This window comes from Myxocyprinus asiaticus, chromosome 36 (assembly GCF_019703515.2).
Source record: "Myxocyprinus asiaticus isolate MX2 ecotype Aquarium Trade chromosome 36, UBuf_Myxa_2, whole genome shotgun sequence".
Classification (NCBI taxonomy): domain Eukaryota; kingdom Metazoa; phylum Chordata; class Actinopteri; order Cypriniformes; family Catostomidae; genus Myxocyprinus; species Myxocyprinus asiaticus.
Window position 1 is genome coordinate 13,217,245 of NC_059379.1, and position 19,498 is coordinate 13,236,742.

At 39.1% G+C, this 19,498-nt stretch overlaps 1 protein-coding gene across 1 annotated transcript in view; it reads left to right on the forward strand.

The window, feature by feature from the left end:
- Positions 1 to 7,592: 7,592 nt before the first annotated feature.
- The window catches only part of LOC127426874 (glutamate receptor ionotropic, NMDA 2C-like), a 70,559-nt gene continuing 58,653 nt past the window's right edge, over positions 7,593 to 19,498 (forward strand). The window contains exon 1 of the mRNA XM_051673945.1: positions 7,593 to 8,600. The gene's annotated coding sequence lies outside the window, so the exon portion shown is untranslated. The remainder of the gene's footprint in view (positions 8,601 to 19,498) is intronic.

The following is a 19,498-nucleotide window of genomic DNA, read 5'->3' on the forward strand; positions in this document are numbered from 1 at the left end:
TCCAGTTGTCTATCCCTCTGTGCTTCCAATCCCTGTGAAAACCTCTGTCCTTGTTAAACTGAGATTATCAACTCTTAATTTGCAATTAATTCACCTGCACTTTAATGGACTTGTCAAACCACATTAAGGGTCTATTTTTGGAAACTAGATCACCACGTAGTGCATGTGTACCTACAGAGTAGATCAGGGATATACAAAACCCTGTATGGTTCTTCATTCCACTGGGGATTTTGGTTTCTTTGCTTTACAAACCACTTGAAGATTGGTTTGATTCTTCTCTCACCGCCAATGTGAATATTGCTCTTCCCTCTTTTTTTTCTTTTTTTTTTTTTACAGAACAGCAATACAATGTACAAACTCATTCATGCAGGATGATCATGTATTATGTGCTTGTGATCTCCAGAGAAACTGATAAAGTTTGAACCTGAATTGAAATAGCATGCTTCTCTAAGACAGAAGAGCACTTGTATTTGTTACATGTAAATTCTTTCTTTACAAACCTACAAGTGTATATACATAGGTTTATATAGTGCATACAGTATATAAACGATTTTGCCACAAATCTGGAGTGCCCATCAACAAGTAAGACCAGAGCCAAAACATTTGTGACAATTGTGCATATTTCCTAATTCCTATAAATGGGAATCCAATAGGGCCGGAAGAAAGATGGTTTGTAACTTAGTCAGGCTTTAAAGAAGTTTATGGCAGTGCATTCCAGTGGCAGGAATGTATTTAGTGAGGGGGTGTGTAGAATGACTGTCTGGAAATATAATGTCCAACAGTCACCTCAAACAATTACAGCAAACAATCTTTACAGTTTTATGCATTTACAAATGGGACAAAACAAATGTAAGTTTAAAACACTCAGTTGCCTTTTTCCCCATTATAGTCAGTTACTGATGTAAAAAAAAGCACCATCTCTATTTGAAAAAAGTAATTTTTGATCAAATCTAGACAGGCCCCATTTCCAGCAGCCATCACTCCAACACCTTATCCTTGAGTAATCATGCTAAATTGCTAATTTGGTACTAGAAAATCACTTGCCATTATGTCAAACACTGTTGAAAGCTATTTGGTTCGTGAAATGAAGCTTAACATTGTCTTTGTGTTTGTTTTTGAGTTGCCACAGAATGCAATAGATGGCATGTCTTAAGGTCAATCATAGATCAAAAATGGCAAAAAAAAAGAAACAGCTTTCTCTATAAACTCATCAGTAAATCATTGTTTTGAGGAATGAAGGCTATACAATGTTTGAAATTGCCAAAAAAGAAAAAAAACAAACAAAAAAAAATTGTTTCATACAAAGGTGTACACTACAGTCTTCAAAGACAAAGGACAACTGGCTCTAACAAGGACAGAAAGAGATGTGGAAGGCCAGATGTACAACTAAACAAGAGGATATGTACATCAGAGTCTCTAGTTTGAGAAACAGACGTCTCACATGTCCTCAGCTGACAGCTTCATTGAATTCTACCCGCTCAGCACCAGTTTCATGTACAAGAGTAAAGAGAAGACTCAGAGGTGCAGGCCTTATAGGAAGAACTGCAAAGAAAAAGCCACTTTTGAAACAGAAAAACAAAAAGAAAAAGTTGGAGTGGGCAAAGAAACACAGACATTGGACAACAGATAATTGGAAAAGAGTGTTATGGATCTTAAACCCATTGAGCTTTTGTGGGATCAGCTAGACTGTAAGGTGCATGAGAAGTTTTTAAGGTTAATGCTCTACTGAGTTTTAAATAACCAAAACCTACCTCCCTACCCTAAACCTTTAACCTAAACCTAACTGATAGTCTCATAAAAAGCAAATGTGTGATGATTAACAAAATTTGTCATTCTGTGGCCTTTTTTGACACTGGCTCGCATACTGTATTACCAGGTTGCATGAAAGGTACAGTATAATAACGTTCATTAGGGCTGTTCTTTATGAAAATCAAAATATGTTGCCCTTCAGCTATAGTGCTCATATGTTTCATGCACATCAGAGCAATATGATGTATTGTGAAATGTTGCTTTATTTTCTTGTCAGCAGTTAGTACTACAAGATTAAGGGATTTTGCACCCAAAAATGCAAATTCCTCAACTTACTTCAAGCCTTTGGCTTAATATTCATGGTTCTCTTTTACAATGAAAGTGAATGGGGATGGATGCTGTCGAGTCCCAAAAATGACATAAAACACCAAAGAAAGTTGTTCATACAACTCATGCACTATACGCCATGTCCAACCTGGTTTAACAGAATGAATGTTACTCTATATACATTTTTGCAAGCTGACTTGTGAAATGAACACTAGAGGCGCTACAACAACTGTGTGGTTTAATCATTGTCACACAAATCACAAGTACAATTGCTGATTTTGATTTTATAAAAACTTATTTTTCACTCTATTGCTCACCCCCGCTATGTTATGATATCAAAACACTTCGACTTTAACGCATGATTTGAAAAACATGTATTACAGACCCACCTACATATAAACAATTATTCCTATGTCATTAGCTTGCTTGGTCGCTCAACTGATAGAGCATTGGACTTCAGGCTCGACGGCCGTGGTTTGAGTTCAGCCAAAGATGCACAAAATTAAAAGTGGCTTAGAAGCGAGGCAAAATGACGTGAATGCTTCAGTTAATGTGTGTTTTCTTTTTTATTTCAAATTTGCATTTTACAACACTATCGGATAGGGTTAGGTGTTTGTTAAGGGTAAGGATGTCTGTTTTATTAAACACTCATTTATCTTTTCGGACACTATTGGTTAGGTTTAGGGTAAAGTTTTAGGCTAGGGAGGTACATTTCACTTATTAAAAACCCCATCTATAATTCATCTTAAAAACCTCGTCTGATTACAACCTCATTTATCTCGGTTTTTGGACATTTCACTTTAAAACTGCAGCCAAACGTGTAAGGAAGCACGTAATTTCAGTTTTGCAAAAACGTTGCAATGCTCACGTAAATGTCATGAGACCAGACTGGCCATGTCTTGGGAATATTGAAGTTATTCAATAACTTTTTGTGAGGGACAAACTGAAATTTATGTCGGTATTAAATGTATTATTCACTGAAATTGTTGCCCTTCTTTGTAGCTCTCATTCACACCTCCTCATATTCAAACTGGTGCTAAGATCTGTTATGAAATTTGCGAGAACCAATTGTGTTTGGCTTCATTGACATCAAACCCATCTTGATGTGCAATATTTAAATATAGCTTGATGAAAATTACATGTGAGGGGAAGATTGATAAATCTCAGTCTGTTCCTTACATGAATCTACTCAATGTCTTCAGAAGACTTTGAATATAGTGCATGAGTCATATGGACTAATTTTATGATGATTTTTTTAGAGCTTGACAGCATCCGTCCCTGATCTCTTTGATTGTATGAAAAAGAACATGAACAATCTGCCTGACATTATTATTTGGTTTTCCACAGAAAAAAGGACACAAAAAGATCAACATGAGGGTGAGTACATGATGACAGAATTTTCATTTAACTATTTAACCACCAACTGACCATTGATACAACACAATTTAAGAGAAGTTATAGAGCATTCCCAATATAAAGGTGCTTTCTCCCCACTCAATAGACATTCAACCATTGAAGAATTCATTTAGTTTCTGTGCAAATCCTGACAAACCTAATTTAAAATGAGAATGAAAAATGAAAAAAATAAAATAAATAAATAAATAATAATAATTTAGGGGTCTAGTACCCCTAAAAGTACCATTGTGCATGATCAACTAAACAAGACATTTTCTGATTTCCAACCAGGATTTAGTGTAAAATACTACCACAGTTTAACTTCTGTATTTATGTACAAAATGTGCTATATAAAATAAGCTGGTGTAATTTTTTAGCAAATCCCACTTTTGACTTGCTTTTTTTAGATGTTAGATGAACAAAAACTGTCCTGGATATCTAGTTGTCACTGTAGTCACATTATACTGTCACATGTTGGTCATATGGAGCATTTTTGAGAAGCTTGATTGGCTTCAGATGAATCTAAATGTGTGTCATTTCAAAACTCAAAATGATTTGTGTTATTGTCTATCTAATTATTTGTTTAGAAGATGCTGTCAAATGTTAAAGGTGTAAAGCTAAGTTACGGTCAGAATCAAGAATCGTTTGATTTCTTCCAGCAGCTTCTCAGGGGAGTTGTACAACAAAGTTAACCTGGATGCACGTTTTCCTCTCATTTTTGGCTTCTCTTACTAATGTATATCTAATAATAGCCAGCAGCACAGCAAAAAAAATATCCAAAATGTCACATTTCATAGATCAAAGACAACAGATTGGATTTATTTATATGCAAGGCAATATTTATATATTTCCACAATGTTGCTATTTTCCACTGTCCTAGTCCATCTGACGCAGTGTAAAGCTGGCAGATTTTTGCCTTTGGCATGCTAGTCGCTGATGCTAAGACACCTGATGGACAGCCAGCCTCCACCTGTGCCCTCAAGGGACACTTGGCCGCACAGCAGTTTCTCCCCAGGGCCTGACATGACTACCAGCTGTACCTGGGGAACCCAAAGTTTCTGCATTCAATTTACACCAGAGACAAACACTAATTTTGCATTGTTCTGTGGCTGAACAAGAGGATTTATGTTGTTACACACTGTAACTGAGCACAGGTCACATGATTCAAATTTCACAAAATAACTCAATAACCCATTTCAGCATAAAAACTATTACAATCCTGGCAATTGTGGACTAGAAGTGTAGGTACAATCATGATGAATGAATTTCACTTTATTGAACGCCAAAGATGACTAAATTGCTTTGAACTAAAGACCCTGATCATGAGAAGAGCACATAGCAATAGCTCAACTCTAAACGCTTTCAGGGTGCAACCAAGGTGAGCGATCCACAGTATAGACATAGCAAATCATGAGCACAGATTAATTCTATAACTCACAATCTGTCGCTCCAGGTACATCTTACTGTGCTTAATCTTGCTACGTGCACGCACACACAATATCTCTCATGTAAAACTCCAATGGATTTTTTTCTTAATACAGTGGATTGCGATAAGCAATAACATTCAAATGAACAAACTAATGTTAAATGCTCACCTGTTGACTCGCATTCTCTTCAGGACTTGTACCCTGGTCCTTTGCATCGCAAGTACAGCACTCTCTGTTGAGCTTAATCAGTACCACGCAATTTGATCGCATTCGTACAAGCTTTTTTTATTTCTTTTTTTTTATGAACTGATAATCTGCCTTTTTGCTGGTGATTTGTGTGAAAGGGAATAAAAGTAATAGTTGTTGTAGTGACTATTGTGTTCATTTCATCAGGAAACTGCTGCAATACTTACAACAAGCCATGTAAAAAGTATTTTGGAAAAATGCAGATGTATAGTAAGGGGATAATGTGAGACCAGGTTGCCATTCTCTTTCGTGGAATGGATAATCAGGAAGTTAGTTGAGGAAAAAAGGTAGGTCACTCAAAAAGGTAATTTTTCTGTAAAGCGTGAAATGTTAAATGTACTTATGTGTCAAGCAAAACAAATCCCATTTGCAGTCTAATGCACTACAGCTGTCACACGCTGTCAAAGAACTTTATGCATCAGTTACTTTTTTTTCTAAAAGTGTTCTTATAATGTCAGGCATATGTTTGAAATCATTTGCTGCTCTTGAGCAAACTGGACATGTGTGACTCCTCACTCACATAGAGTCACACTGGTTTCTCCTCCTGTCAGTATGCCTCATCATACCTGCTCGAAAATAGTACCACACAGTATTTTTAGTTTCTTAAAAGCTGCCATGTGCACAAAGCAATTTAGACAATTTAGAGAGTTACCTTTGAGTGGACAGAAAATAAAAGGAGGCAGAACATCTTTAAAGCCAGCTCGAAAAAGGAGGGACAAAACTTTACTCAGCATTTGTGTAACATGACAGCATTATGGCTGATCTTTTTTAAATAGAATAACACATATTTAGTTTTGCACATCCTGTTGGCACAGAAGACATGTTTTAACAATGTCAGCAATCAAATATGGCAGCTGGAAACAATGTGTAGTTTATTGCGCTGATTTAACACACATTATTAAAAGTAGTACATTTACACTGGATCTTATGAGTTACAGTAGTGTTAAGACATTTAAAAGCTTTCCTCACAGGTGGAAGTTTTAATTTGCAGTGTCAGCTGAACAAAACTAGGCTATATATTTTAATATTTTTTATTTAATTACAACTGATTATAAATTTTTTTTTTTACTTTGATCATTTAATTTAAAGTTTAAGCATTTTGTGCTTTTAGTGAAACGTATATTAAATCACCTACACTGGTCCCATGAGAAAAATTGCTTAATAAACATACTAATAATTAAAAAATGTGATTAAAAAATAGGTTTGGGGGTAGAGGTAGAGGTATTATTAGTGGAATGGAAAATATAATTAGATCAGTATTCAAATTAAAGTCAATGGAAGTCCCCACCGTAATAGAAAAACGTCTGTGTGTGTGTGTGTGTGTGTGTGTGTGTGGGCATGTTTAAGTGGTTTACAAGGACTTTTTTTTTAGGTTACAAACTGGTAATTACAAGGGTCTAATGCTATAAATGTGGTATATGAGGACATTTCTAGTGTCCCCATAATTCAAATCACTTAAAAAACATACTAAATGATGTTTTATTGAAAATGTAAAAATGCAGAATTTTTTTTTGTGAGGGTTAGGTTTAGGGGTAGAGTTAGGGTTAGGGGATAGAATCTATAGTTTGTACAGTATAAAAATCATTATGTCTTTGGAGAGTCCTCATAATGATAGCTGCATCAACATATGTGTGTGTGTGTGTGTGTGTGTGTGTGTGTGTGTGTGTGTGTGTGTGTGTGTGTGTGTGTGTGTGTGTGTGTGTTTATTTCACCAGTGCCTTAAGAACGTGGATAGATTTGGTAATAGCTTTCCGGCTAAAAAGGACAAAACTGCATTCGTGACAACCTCAGATCTGAAGGACAGGCAAGGTTGAAGGATGTGGAGGAACAACTAGAGGTGTCAGAGACAGAGAGACAGAGAGAGAGACTGCCTAAGACAGACAGACAGAAAGAGCAAGAGAAAGAGAGAGAGAGAGAGAGAGAGAGAGAGAGAGAGAGAGAGAGAGAGAGAGAGAGAGAGAGAGAGAAAATCAACAGGACAAGGGAGCTAGAAGTATCCTGCGTGTCAGATCCTGCTCATTTCTGAAAGAAAGACAAGAAAGCAGAAAGCTTGAAATGAACGGACAGAGTTTAAATTGCAGAAGGAGGTTAATAACAATGATAGTAGGAAAGACACAGAAACAAATAACAGAGGTAGAGAGAACAAACGGGACAGGAGAGAGAAGTAAAGAACAGACAGTTTGAGGATAAAAAAAAAAAGTGAGAAAGTGTTTGGAGACAGGAAGGAGAGAAAGAGAGAGAATAAAAGCATGAGTGAGTGAGGAGGGGGGAGGATAAATCTGTACTGCATCATGATTAGGTATCAGAAGCTTGTTCTGTGGTCTGGAGAGCACGAGGCAGATCACATCAAACAGATGAGGCGCTCAGCACATCTGCTCTACAAACTGGACACACGCCATTCCTGAATATTCATTTATGTATTTATTTTGGACCGCTCTCACGGTTGTCTCAGTTTGTCCACACTACAACAGGGAGCCTACCTTAACAAACTTTTTGGATTTCAGACTAAATCCAAAATTTTTACTGGAGTGGCACCAGTGGATATAAAAGATACTTAAGAAGCAAGCATCTTGATGGACTTTTTCCTCAAAATCAGAAGACTCCACCTCCACAGAAGGAAAGGTCAGAAACTCAGCTCCAGTCTCTCATTTGAATCTATTTTAATCAGCTGTGCTCTCTCCCCAGCATCCTCCTCATTTCATCATGATTATTCCCCAAGGTTGGAGAACTAGGTTGGTTGCGATGGAGCGGGTGGAGGCTATGGATGAGCGGTCTGATTGAGGGTGAGGGGTCCAGGCAAGAATTCACTCACATGCACAGCATCTGCCCACACTTACTCTTTCTACTGGACTCACATAGTGACACACACGTTTATAAGCTCAGACTCACTTTGAAGGGGACTTTGGAACACTTTTGCTTCTTGTTGGTTAGGACAAGTAAACAAGACCCACATGAGATACAAGATTTATAGAGTGAGATACAACCGTACACATTCACACACACATGCAGGAAGTCACCACATGCACTTCAGCGCAACTCCCCACCTGCTCTCACACCTTTCCACAGTCAGAGATCACAACTGCGATTCTCCAGCTGCCTCTCATCGCCGTCATGAGCCAGCAAAGCTGCTAACAGCTGCTTTTTTTGGACACTTGTCTCTCTATTTTCTCACTAATTCCCTCCATTGCTTTCCTCACTGTGTCACTGACACCATCTTCAGTTTGACCCTCTTTGCCAGGAAGAGAGGGAGAGAGAGATGCCATCAACACAGCAGGGTCTTCATCTGCCACACAAGTAGGCTCGCACAAGTGGTGTGAGAACGAGAGAGAGAGAGACAGTGAGAAAGATAGAAAAGGCCAAAAGGAAGAGAGAGGACTCAAAAGAGGGAAGAGCAAACCAGCACAGCAGAAGAATGTACAGCTTGGGGTTGGGCTCGGGTGCATCCTGCCAGTACAGGTAAGGAAACTTCCATTCATTGAAGCAATCTGCCTGTGTGTTAGTAACTAACTCAATGGGAACAGTAGAGGCGCACTCACTGGACCTTGCGCTCTGGTTCAGTGACATGTTTCCACAAAGAGTGGCTTCATGTTTGTGGGTTTAGTGGAAATGCCTGTGGGGCTAAAGCTGCCGTAGTTAACAGGTGGAACACTGCTCTCTCTCGTGGATGCTTGCTCGCATAGCACAGAGACAGTCCTCGAAAGCATAACAGGCAGAGTGAATGGTGCTCTGGAGATCTGAATGCTTTCTGACACATGCAGTCCAGACACATACCTGCAGCAGGACTTTTTGTCATTGGGAATGTCAGAGGCGTGCATGTTTAAGCTCGCTGTCTGAATCTCTGTCTGACTCAGTCTGACTGACACACTTGTGTTATTTCCATGCAATTAAAACAGGAGAGAGAGAGAGAGGGAAACTGTGGGTTATGTAGTATTTGTGGCAATTCTTAGAATAATAAATTCTTAGAATAATCTTAAAATTATGGTTTAGAGGGCATACATCTTGTATTTTACTTTAATTTTTTTAATCAAATAATAATCTGAATGGCAATTAAACATAGATACATTGATCCACTCACAAAGATTATAGATATGATCATATCTTACAATTAACATCTACACATATTGTTGACTGTCTCAAGAGGAAATCTGTCCAAGGTCAAAGAAGGGACATTTCTGGCTGTTTTTCTCTCAAATGGAATTTAAGATCCTGTAAAATATGTGCGAGCATCTCTGTGTGTGTCTGTGTGAGATTGACTTATTTACAGTATGTGTTTATCTGTGCCAAGTTTAATTTATTGTATTTATTCATCCATTTCAAGTTTTCTAAATAACATAAATCAGACTAAAAGTGACAGAGAGATAGAATCAAAGTACATTAATTCATAGACATCTTTATACACAAGTATCTCATAATCCTTTAATATGTATGCTGTTTGTATGTTTTTGTATTCCTGTGTCTCAAGAGATAGTCAGAGCCCTCTAGACAGGTCTTAAATGTTATTGTGATTTATTTATGAAAGACACTCCAGCCCCTTCTTAGCATTCATAAGACCGAACCACTGATTGTTGCCAAAAAAACTCATCGGTTAATGTCCAATCACAACTGTTTGGAGTGTGACTAATACATTACATTTAATACCTGATTCTGTCTGCACCATCACACAGGTTACGAATGCTGGCAATGGTGATACTATACCATTTAGGCTGCTGTTCTATATTATAATTGTGAATCATTGCCATAATGGCCTAATCAGTTTTTTTTTTTTACAGCAGAATCATTGAAACTTGTAGTAGTAGTTTTGTATTTAATACTAAATATGCACTGTCCATGTGATCTGTGTTTAAAGGAGTCACTCTATGGCCTAGTGGTTCTTAACTGGTTTTGCTATAGGACTGAGATTTTATGTTGAACATCAAGATTTGGGGTCACTAACATAGGACCAAATTTTTTAACACAAAGGTGTGCTCAATTGTCCTGAAAAGCAATTATTGAAATGTATGAATGTTACCAAATAACACAATTATTAACATGATACAGGCTGAATATGTCACGGAGATAGTCCGGCGTGTGAAGGTTTAGAACCCAGTTGCAGAGACTTCTTTATTGAAAATAATCCAGAGCAAAAGGAACCACAAAAGAAACAAGACTAAGACTCACCAAACTCAACACAATTAACAATGCAAGACAAAAAAACAAGGAGAACAAGAGCACCACACACTCCCCACCCCCCAAACACACACACACACACACACACACACACACACACACACACACACACCCCAATGTTTTTTTCATTTATGGGTTCTCCAGATCTTCAAAGGAGATATAAAATAAAACAAAGGAAACCTGAGTAAACACAAAATACAGTTTTCAAATATATATATAAAATTCAAATATTTATTGAAGCAAAAAAGTTATCCAACACCTATATTACCCATGTGAAAAACTAACTGCCCCCTTAAACTTAATAGCTGGTTGTGCCACCTTTAGCAGCAACAACTGCAACCAAATGTGTGCTTTAGTTTAGCCACATTGCAGGGTTTTTGAGCATGAACAGCCCATTTAAGTCCTGCCACAGCATCTCAATCGGGTTCAGGTGAGGACTTTGACTAGGCCACTCCAGAACTTTAATTTAGCTTATTTTGAGCCATTCAGAGTTGGTCTTACTCCAGTGCTTTGGATCATTGTCTTGCTGCATAATCCAGTTGCACTTGAGCTTCAACTCACAGATTGATGACTGGACGTTCTCCTTTAGGATTTTCTGTTAGAGAGCAAAATTCATTTTTCCCTCAATTATTGCAAGTCGCCCTGGCCCTGAAGTAACAAAGCATCCCCACACCATCACACTACAACCACCATGCTTTTGTGGAATTCTGTGTTTGATTTACACCAGATGTAATGGGACCCCTGTCTTCCAAACAGTTCCACTTTTGACTCATCAGTCCACAGAAAATTCTCCCAAAAGGTTTGAGGATCAACAAGGTGTCTTTTGGCAAAATTCAGACGAGCCTTAATTTTCTTCTGTGTTAGCAGAGGTTTTCGCCTTGCCACTCTTCCATGGATAGCATTTTTGCCCAGTGTCTTTCTGATAGTGGAGTCATGAACAGTGACCTTTACTGATGCGAGAGAGTCCTGCAATTCCTTGGATGTTGTCCTTGGCTTTTTTGTGACTTCCTGGATGAGTCGTCACTGTGCTCTAGGAGGAATTTTGGAAGGTCGGCCTCTTCTGGGAAGGTTCACTACTGTGCCAGATTTTCTCCATTTGGAAATAATGGCTCTCACTGTGGTTCTTTGGAGTCCCAGATCCTTTGGAATAGCTTTGTAACCCTTTCCAGACTGATGTATTTGAATCTCCTTTTTCCTCATAATTTCTGGAATTTCTTTCGACCTTGGCATAGTGTGCTACTGGGTGAGACCTTTTAGCCAAATTCATGCTGCTTTAAAAGTTCTATTTAGGTGTTGATTTTATTGAACAGGGCTGGCAGTAATCAGGACTGGGTGTGTCTAGTCCGGTTGAACCCCATTATGAATGCAGTTTCATAGATTTGGGAATTTAGTAACTAAGGGGGCAAATACAAATTTTTTTGTTTCAATAAATAACATTATAATTTAAAAACTGTATTTTGTGTTTACTCAGATTGCCTTTGTTTTATGTTAGATTTTATTTGATTTTTTTTTAAATAACTCAGTACGAGATATTCACAAAAACAGAAGAACGGGGGCAAATACTTTTTCACAGAACTGTAAATGATACTGCTGCATCACTGTCTTGCATCCCCTTTAAAAAAATTTCTGATCTTACATGGATTATCTTCATATATTGTTGTATTTTTTTTCCTTTGCATTTAATCTTACGTGAGTTCTCTTATAATATTATATATAATATTACAATATAACATATTTGCCTTTGTATCACCTTTTTTATTTTTAATAAACTGTACGGATCTTGCGTTTTTATTCCCCAAATATTAATAAAATTAATGCTGTGACTTGCAGTGCACTGTATGTCTTTGTATCAAGATGCCTTTGTATACCAAAAACGAGGTATTGTCTCCTGAAAATCTTTATTTCTGTGCAATTGTTAATAGTCATTAACAGCTATCGTTGGCATGTAATAGTATCTAATAATGGGTCAGACTGAAGATGGTTCATTGGGTGAGGCATTTATTTCTTGCTTTGTATAGACTCATTGGCCCTTTAGTAACATGTTTTGAGCAAATATAGATACACATGCAATAAGATACAATCAGTATAGTTCAAACTGACAACATCTGTTACAACAGTCATTTTATGTGTGCATTACGCAGTGAATAATTTTTTTTACTTAACATACATGCGTAGCAGTGGCATATAATCACTCTTATTTCAAATGATAACATGTTTTAACAGTTAATATGATTTTTTTTTTTTTTTTACATTTGATTCTTTCTAATCACTCCTCAAACTGTGTACACATGATAATACTGCCAGTCAACTTGTCCAGCAGGTGAACTGAAATAGTTTGTGAAGTGTCTTGAATGTTTTCTTTCTCACTGAGCTACACAACAACAAACACTTCATCACTTCTGCTGCTTGTAGAGAAATCAGTTCCCCATCGATTCATTTCACGAGACATTGCTGAACGCTTTGGGGAAATTTATTTTCCATGACCTAGTTGAAGCCTTTGTATCATAACGGCAATCTTATGATTGCCAATGGTGTTTGAGCCCCGCCCTTTTAGGCGCGCATTTGCCTTTATACGTAAGCGGGCGCTCACACATCATTTCTTCAGAATTTTATTCCTTCAAGACCGACATCATCTCGTCTTGACTACGCACCTGGATCAGCCCTCTCTTCACCGTCGACGGACACCCATTCCCTGCAGATGCATCAGGACGTTCTTCACCTGACTCTCAGTGCCTGCAGCGAGGATCACCCACCCCCTCTAGTGTTCCGGCGAAGAAGTCTCCCCGCCTTGCCGTCGGATCAGGTTCTTCGCTCAGCAAGACATCTACCCGCTTCCCGCAGCATCCAGGCAGGAGCTGTATCCTTTCATATATATATATATATATATATATATATAGTGATGTATAAAACTCATAAAAAAGCTGCTTGTGTGTACGCATCTTTTTAAAGATGTCGTATCGCAAGTGTTCCTTTGAGCGACACATCGCTCCATCAGACCAACATGAGAGCTGCGTTCGCTGTCTGGGCCATTCATGTCGAAGCAGCTATCATGGGGACAGACTGCCCTCACTGTGAGGACATGAGTCTCAATACGCTCCTCTCTAGAGTCGCCCATGTTCTGAGGGACGATTCTGCCTCACATGCCCTCCCGACCGCTTCCTTTGTGTTAAGTCTCGAGGGACCACATAAGGAAGCACGGCGGGGCTGCGAGGTAGAGCCCGAGGTGGATCTTGCGTCGGCGCAAGCCCCACGAGCCCCTCGATCTTCCCACGCAGGGTCTTCGCCAGTGCAGTATGCACGTGACGACCTCCGGCCCTTTACGAATGAGCATGGTGTTGTCGTTTTCGGCGGGTCTGACGATGATAATGATGTGTGTTCCTTGCAGCATCAGAAGAATGGTCCATGGAGGATGCTGCAGCCCCTCCCCCCACCGAGGGTGAGGAGTGCACACTGGCCATTAATACGAGTTACTCCACGTCATTGCGCGGGCGGTCGAGGAGCTCGGCCTTGAGTGGTCGCCTCCTGTCGAGCCGGAAAATTCTCGTCCGAATGAATGATTCCTGAAAGCAGTGTCATTCTTCCCTGAGGTTCACATGGAGCTTACTGAGACCTGGCGCATACCAGATTGGAGGGGCTGCCTTCCTCAGGCATATTTCAGCGTCTTTGTACTGTGACGCAAATAGTGCTTTCAGTCCCCAGCGGGAAGAATCCCTCTGGAAGTATAGCATTTATAGGAATCTAGAGCTCATGCCTTTTCTATTATATTTCGACTCGCCCTTCCCCGCTTTTCTCGCCGGGAATGAGTCAGTTTTTATTGCAACGCATCCTATGCATTGCTTGAATAGTGCGCATACCTTGTAGCGGCTGCTTGGGCACGCTGAAGGTTGAAAAAGCCATTTCTTCCTCTCCAACCAAACTCACTCATGGTGATTGGTGTCTATTGTTAGCTCGCTCGAGCCTTTACACTATTAGTGCTGTACACGGATGCGTGACGTGCTCTGAGTGAGAAGCTCCCATCTGAAAAGCGGCAGCTATTTATGCCCGTTATCCGCGCCCGCTCGTGCATTCCGCGATCACGTGGCACGCTTCAGGGCATCCCAGAGAAAAATCAACCCACACTCCACACAAAATGCTCCCGTCTTAAAACGGCAGCTCCCCTCAACACGCGCATAACTCAGTGCCCACCCACGCATTACATGGTCACGTGGCAAGCATTTCTCGGTGTGTTTAAAATGGTAGTGTGTGGTTATACATTCCGGTTCGCGACGCAGCTGCCTCGCTTCAACAGCGTTCTATCCTCCACGTTACAGTGTAGGACACGCCCATTCTGCGCTCTGAGGTAGTAAATCTCCTTGTGAGGGAGGCAATGGGGTCATTTCCCATACCGTGCACAGAGAGAATGTCACAGCCGTTATTTTCTCACCAAAACGCAAAAAGACGTTGGCCTCAGGTCTATCTGTACTTGTGACATTTGAATTGAGATCTGTTCATAATGATCACATACAAACAATTATCTCTCTTATGTTTGCATGCTCATAAACCATACCTTAGTGTACTTAGTAACTTTGGCTCAGGCCATTCTTGAGAATTTGCCTTGCTTCCCCATTTCACACACTGTGCACAACCGCTTCCCAATGGTGAGTGGCACAATTAGTGTCAGATATAAAGCGCCTGCTATCCCATTATGTGAACGTGTGGCGGGCGCTCACAGGAATGTCAGACTGGGTGCTAAAAATTATCGAACACAGGAATTAGATCCAATTCGCATGCAGACCGCCTTGCTTTCAACAGTTTTTGTCCTCGATGGTTCCATCACGGGACTTGCCTGTATTACTTGCAGAAATTCACAATTTCCTTGCAAAAGATACGATAGAGGTTGTTCTGAGCTGCCATGGCTGCAAAGGGTTTTACAGCTGCTATGCTTTCTTTCTGAAAAAGACGGCGGGCTTCGGCCGATCCTAGATCTGAGACGCTTGAATCGTGCGCTGGCAAAACACCTATTCAAGATATTAACTCAGAAAGAGTTCTTATCGCACATCTGTCAACGGAACTGTTTTGCATCAACAGATCTAAAGGATGCATAATTTCATATCCGAATTGTACCATGCCACAGGCTGCTCTTAACATCTGTGTTCGAAGGGATGACATATCAATTCAAAGTCCTGGCACTGTGCACGTTCACAAAATGTGTCGATGCAGCGCTCGCCCCTTTGAAGATGAATGGCATACGCATTCTAAATTACCTCGACGATTGCCTATTACTGGCCCAATCAGAGGCTCTGCTATGTGAGCACAGGGACATTATACTTCACCATTTGAACAGCCGGGGTATCAATGCCAACTGAGAAAAAAGCAAGTCAAGTCATTTTTATTTGTATAGTGCTTTTCACAACACACATCGTTTCAAAGCAGCTTTATAGGAAATCATGCATAAACAAACAAAAAAATTTAATAAAAATAATGAAACTGTAATATCTATAATGTCTTACGGTGATCATTGTGTAGTTTGGTTAAATTTGATTGTAAAATGTGTCTAGAAATAAAATAATTGAATAATAATTGTATTTAGAACCCCTGTGAGCAAGGTGAAGGCGACTGTGGCAAGGAACACACTTTCCCCCAGCCAACAAATCTCTTTTTGGGGGTTCGACTTGACTCCATGAGCATGCGTGCGCAGATGATGAAGGGAACGAGACATTGCAAACTTGGCCACACTACTACTTCAGAGTTTCGAGGGACAAGTGATGCGTTCTTGTCCTCAGTCAGAAAATTCTGAAGAAATGGTGTGTGAGCACCCGCTTATATAGGGCAACGTGCCTAAACAGGTGGGGCTCAAACACCATTGCCAATCATAAGATCGGTGTTATGATACAAAGGCTTCAACTAGGTCTTGGAAAGGGAATTTCCACAAAGCATTAAGCAATGTCTTGTTCCCTTCGTCTCAGGGAACCGAGGATGCAAGGGAAACCGGAGACGTTTTCTTTTTTCAATCTGCTTTTCAAGTACCTCTTCTTCTCATGGACTGTCATGGGTGGACGGCAGACCAGCTCAAAGGTTTGCTGAGCCACCTACCATTTCATTGCTGTGCGAGGAAATGGGAAGAACCCGCGCGCTCGTTTTTACACTCTTGCGTGCATGAAATGTCTTGCATGCAGAACAAGCTCTCGCGGGCGAAGAAACCTCTGCAAACTTTTCTCGAACACCTTTTAATTTTGTCTGTCATGGGGTGGGCTCTTGTTGTTTTGTGTGTAACCTAAAATATCATTGGGTATTCCCTTTTCCCAGAAGTTAGTTGTGATTGGCTCCCCTTTATTATGAAGAACCATAACAAACTCACTTGTTCTTCGTGAGAGACAAGGCTTCATCAAAGGACACTCTGCATGTGAGTCATTATTACTTTATTTGTTGCTAATTCTTCATATAATAACAGGGCTGATTTAATGTTATATAATGTATGTAAGTACTGTGTATCTTTGCCAGACACTTTAAAAACAGGAAGTTGACTAGCTAATTGTTGCATTCCTGTGATGTTACTATAGAACATTAAGAACTGCTATTTATTTATATATAATATAATATACAGTCTTACTTTTGTCTTTGCAGTTGTAAGACACTTTATAATTAATTTAATGGTTGTGAGCCCAGGAAAATATATCATAGCCTTAGAAACAGGAGGTTGCAATGTGTCTGCATTTACATTGGTGACTTTAAACCACTGATTTCAAAGTTGCTAAAAGGTGACAAACTTTAGTTTGCATAATGTATATCACTTTAGATAAAAAAAAGGAAATTAGTGTACATATACTGTAAATAAGCATGCAATATAAATATTTTAGAAAAAGCATGTTTTGTTATCAACCTAGATATTGCTGTCTTGTCAATATGAGTGGTTGATTGTGTTTTATTATGCTTTCCATCCCATGTACACGGGTTCCTACCTACACGTCACCCTAAATTGTGCCTTAATTGTAATTAATAGCTGTAGTTTACTGCACCAGGGGCAAATTAGCCTTCTTCACAGGATGCTTTTCAGAGATTACTCTTTTTAGATCATTGCTGTCATATAAATGTAGATAGATGATTTAACTCTAAATGTAAGGGAACATAAACCACCTCAGAAAATGTATTTGTTGTTTTATTAACACATTTTCCAAGACTCGAAAAATTATATTTCACACTATTTTAAATACTGTTTTTTGTTTGTAATCTTACATTTTCTCCCATGAAAATAACATGTAAAAGATATGACCATTTATTTCAAGGTCTGTGGCCTTCTCACATTATGCCATGATACAGTATGCCATGATGCTAGCTAAAGATGGTGAAGTAATGCCAGAGATTTATTCCAAGTCACTTGATCTGAGTAACTGCAGATCTCTTTTGAATATTTTTGTAAGATATTTGGCCCACTTACAGTCCTTCCTCTGACCTCTCAAATATCTGTTACCAACATAGGAAACAAAAAACATTTAAGGGTTAAGATCACTAGGTGATCACTTATTACTTTGTAATGTTTGTTGCTTGTTTCAATTATATTTTGTTCTTTATTCTGCAGTATATTCTGAAGCGCCATCTTTTGGAGCAACTTCTCTGTGAGAGAGCTCTTTTGAGAACTCAACTTGACCTGGATTACATGGCGTTTGTGTGTCGCCAGCAGCTGTATCTCTTGACCAGCTCTCACTGAACCTGCCCTTCATCTGTAAAAACAACTAAAAACTGGTTAAACTGAAGCCCTTGTGGTGTTATACTACACATAAAGCAATAAAACAATATTATTGTGGCCAGTGATAATTATAACATTCCAATGTGATACAGAAGTGCAATATTTAATTCAATGACATGCCACTCAACACGATTTACTTACCAATCTGAGATATTGAACTAGAGTCATTAGCTCGAGACCTGTGTAAAATGGAAACAACATGCCTAGCAGGATCCTGCAACTTGGCCTAACATGCATGAAAACAGAAACCATTATTATTCCCAACATAGAAAACTAAATGACAAGTACACAGCATGTACAGTATATGGTATAAAATGGTGAGAGAAATTAATAGTAAATATTGGCTTATTGAAATACGGTATATGCCTAAGACAACATGAGCCAAGATACTACAGTACATGTAACAAGGTGTTTTAGGATCAAAGGACAGGCTCAAGCCGATGACCATACAAAACGAATAATGTTAAACTAAAATGTTGAATAACCAGCAGCCTATGTTCTCTGCACGTACCTCCCCTGTTGATCAGCCATCTTGCTGAATCGACTGTCTCGATTGGCCACTTATTACTGGAGTAATACAGTTTTATAAAATATAAATTGTTCTATGTAGTTCTACCTAACATCACAAGAATGCAAAGCTAACTAATAAACTGTAGTAAACGTACTGTTTTTAAGTGTCTGGCAAAGATAAACATTATATAGTATAAAATCAACCGTTAAATAATAATAATAAAAAAACTGAAACAAATAAAGTAATAATGACTCACATGGTACCTTGATGAAGTAATGACTCATGAAGAACAGGTGAGTTTGTTATGGTTCTTCGTAATAAAAGGGAGCCAATCACATCTGATTTCCTGGAAAAGGGAATAACCAATGATATTTGAGGTTACAAACAAACAGCAAGAGCCTGCCCCACCACTGACAAAATTAAAACGTGTTCGCACGAGCAAAGTTTGAAGAATGATTTTGCTTGCGGTTTCTTCGTGCATGAGAGCTTGTATTGCATTTGTGGGAGGTTTCGTGCGCGCAAGGGTTTAAAACGTGCACGCGAGTTCTTCCTTTTTCCACACGTAGCTTTAATCTATCGTGTGTGCGAGCGTCAATAACACGTGTGGATTATTGGCATTGATTTGCTGCCATATGAATGTGCTAACGGCAGTCATTTGCTTCGTTTTCTATGGGAAAGGGCCATTCGCTGGCGATTCACCTCTCATTATCGCGGAATGGAATGAGGGGCCTTAACGGTTCTGAGAAAGTATACTTATAGTTAAAAATTGTGTAGCCATTGCTGATTTGGCTCAATATCGCTTAATTGCTAAAGCTTTTTGTGATTTTTGTTCTCACTACAGTTTTCCACTGAAAGCATGACTATTTTAGAAAGTATATGCATGGCGTTCAAAGAATGAAAATTTACTGCCCCCTACTGATCATGTCTGTTCTTCGCCGCCTAATGCCATGTGAT